Here is a 3534-nt window from a genome sequence, read left to right on the forward strand (position 1 = left end):
CGGATCCGGATAAGAATAGTAAAATTATGGGTCCGCCGGATAAGGATCCGGATACCTTAAAATTGCCTGGATACCTGATCCGTCCCAGGTCCACCGATCATTATTAAAAAAAACATGTACATAGTCATAGACACAGAAAAATGTATTAGCTAAGTTAATAGGGATATCTCGACATCATTGATAAACATCATCGTTGCACTTATACACAATTTTTAGTTGTCTCTTTCTTCAAACCCTCTCTTCTCTTTCTCGAAAACGAAATGGCTCCCCTTAGAGTCTTCTTTGTTTTTTTTTTTTTGCTAAGGGGGGTTTTCTTTGTTCTTAGTCGGATCTGATTGTTTCTTTGTTCTTACAAGTAGGTGTAATTGTCATGATAATCGCATCTTATATCATTCGTCGCGTGTTCCCTCTCTGGTAATCATTTCTCACATCGTTATTTATTTGTTAGCTATCTTCGCTGATGCAAAATATTGGTTGAATTTCAGATTCCTTGAAAGCGAGTTTGCTCTCCCGATTTCATGAGTTGCGTTGAATCCTAATCCCTTTCCATCATTCATTATTCAGATAGTGATGGATATTTGGCTGAGGTATTATTTAACTTGGTTTTTATTGAAGTTAATCTGTGATGGTACCAAGTATATAGGAAAAAGTCACGTGTTCAGAACTATGACTTGACAAGTATAATTATGAAGGAAACATAATCTCTTCTCTGTCAGATTTTAGAAAGTTTTGTCTGAGAGGTGTGCGAACTTTAACTGATCTTTGTTGTATTTATGTGGTGGTGTATAAACAAGGCTAATTAAGTGATGGAATCATAGTTGATGTTTGGTAGATATTTGTTGCTTCAGAAATTATAATGCGTTCTTTTAGAATCTGTTTCAGAGTTTTCTTGACTTTTAGCTTGTGTAATGTTTGTGTTTGGTTGAAGAGAGAAGGTGAAGTATCATATATATTACGTACTGTTATTTTCTTTAGTTAAGCTGTACTCCATCTGTTTCTCATTATATTACGTAGAAAGTATCCGAAATATATGTAAGTTATTGTTAATTATAGTTCTCTAACCAATAGTATTTGAGATAAATAAGATTATTTATAAAATCAATGCAATTTTCAATTAATTTTCAGCTGAAAGTAAATATAATTTGCATTGAAATTTTAAAGTGACACTTTTTTTGTAACAAGAAAAAAAATGTTAAAAGGACAATTATTATGAAACAGAGAGAGTATTATGTTAACAAATAATATGACATTAATTATTACCTCCTAAAAACTATTAAGCACAATCAACTACCAAATAAATATAATCTGAATTTAGAAAGTGTAATAAATAAAATATAGCACCAATATTACTATCCTTATTCTATTCATCTTGCGTATTTGAATATTCTGCTGCTCAACCTTATATGTACTCAAGTTTATATCGAAAATAGAGTTATTAGTGGAACAATTATATGCCTTAACCATACAATACTAATTGTCGAAATATATAAATATTATGTAAGATTTGTCAACTTTACATTTTTGAATTATTTATATATAGTTTCAAAGATATTGAGTCATAATCACATCATAAATTATGTAAGTATATAGTTCACAAATTTTAGTGCATTAAGAAACTATATTTTTGAAATATATAAATCGTGTTTAATGTTATATGAGTCATAACTACTAATTACCATATAACTTTATGTAAGTGATATTTAATAATTTTATAAGATATGAATATTAATGTTCAAAATCATCATCCTGCTAAACAAATTATCATCCTCTCTGAAACTATATTAATGATGGCAGTGATATTTAATAATTTTATAAGATATGAATATTAATGTTCCTTATGTACCAATACCTTAATTATCTCTACTATATATACAAAGCTATAGAAGAGGTTAACACAACAAATATTTTCGAACTTTGACTCTCTCTTACGATCATTATAAGAACTAGAGATTTTACCGCGCTACGCGCAGTTTGTTTGTCTATAAACATTAAACTTTAGATTTTTTAAAAAAAATTAAGTTTGTTTGTTTTTTAATATTATATCATTTATTTGTTTCGATATATTTATTTGTTTAAAATATCATTAATTTGTGTTAACATATTAAATGTCTCTATTAATCTTTTCGTAACCATGTTTAAATCTTTCTTAAAATTTAAAATATTCTACATTTAATAAGATAAAAAAAATCTATCATCTTATATATATTATATATTTTCTTATATATCGTCTGATTTTTGAAGTATAGGTAAATAATCTTTATTTCATATAAATATATAATTTTATAAATGTGTAATAATTTTGAATACTTCTGTAAATTTTGATAACCAATAAAATGATTCAGCAATTTTTTAAGTTTTGAAGCCATAATTTATTTTCAATATTAAACTTTTTGGTATTTATTATTTTGTAAATAATTATTTGTTAAAATACCCAATTAGAGTTTTGAATAATGTTTATGAAGTTCTTGAAAATGAATTTTTTAATAATGCTGAACTGAGTATAAATTTTCATATGTTATTTACGTCATTTATCAAAAAAAACAAAATCGTACATAATTAATTGAAAATATTTGTCTGACATTTATATATTTAAGGATTGTTCCTTTGTTGTTCAATATATTTGTTTGAAAGAAACTGCTTGTTTATCCCATATAAACAATAGCATAGTTGTTAATTTATCATAAATCAAATGTAACTATATAATTAATGTGAGAAATTATAAAATGTTTTATGATAAAGTTAAAAAAAAAAGAAGGTAAACTTGAACCAAAAAAACTAACCGAGCGATGAATGATTCGCTTGTCTTTCTGAGCAGCAGTTTCCTCAGTTTTCTCCTGGCTTGTAGAAGGGCTCTGAAGCTCCAACACAGAAACCTCAGAGGGCGGGAGAGCGATTCATTTGGTGATGACGACATTTCGTTATGTGAAAAAGCAGTAGCATACGCAGTTTGGGTGTCGCTCAAGCTTCTCTCGATCCATGTTGTTGGCATGCTCCTCCCGCTAAACTCATCCTGCAGCAACCTCTCATTCTTGATGTCGCGCATTTCAGCTGCTTTGACGAAGAATCCTTTGTCGTACCAACTTGGCGGTGTGTCAGCAGCATCTTTCTCAAACCAAGATGGGGAAGAACTCGATAACACGCTTGCTCTGCAGCTCCGGCTTCTAGTCAGTTTCATGCCTCTGACCGGTTGTGATTCTCTCTCCGTAAGCCAAGAGAATGGCTTTTCAGGAGAGGGAGTGATAAATACTACTACTAAGGCGGCTTGTACCAAACTCATCAGGAGATGATTTGAAATCAGCATGGTGGAGGGGTTTTGATGAGTTTGCTTTCTTGTTTTGGTTCAGTAGAGGCACTACTCACTTCCTTTACTCTTTCTTCTTCTTCCTCCTCTTCCTTCTCTTCCTTTTCAGCTTCAGTTGGTGGTTGTTTGTTCTTTGGCTCTGTCACACATACTGGTTCTTCTTCAATGGATAGTTGTAGGTTCTTTGGCTCTGTCAAAGATACTGGTTCTTCTTCTGCATTAACAACGCCAAA

At 30.4% G+C, this 3534-nt stretch overlaps 1 long non-coding RNA gene across 2 annotated transcripts; it reads left to right on the forward strand.

Moving 5' to 3' along the window:
- The first annotated feature begins 202 nt into the window (after window positions 1-202).
- Window positions 203-2872, forward strand: LOC106326411. Of its 2 annotated transcripts, XR_001267229.1 has the most exons (3): window positions 203-414; window positions 486-587; window positions 2816-2872. It is a non-coding gene; the product is annotated as an uncharacterized LOC106326411 (long non-coding RNA). The 2 variants fall into 2 exon arrangements; XR_001267228.1 differs by lacking the exon at window positions 2816-2872 and having other exon boundaries at window positions 486-831.
- Window positions 2873-3534: the final 662 nt, after the last annotated feature.

Source organism: Brassica oleracea, chromosome C2, assembly GCF_000695525.1.
Source record: "Brassica oleracea var. oleracea cultivar TO1000 chromosome C2, BOL, whole genome shotgun sequence".
In the NCBI taxonomy this organism is placed as follows: domain Eukaryota; kingdom Viridiplantae; phylum Streptophyta; class Magnoliopsida; order Brassicales; family Brassicaceae; genus Brassica; species Brassica oleracea.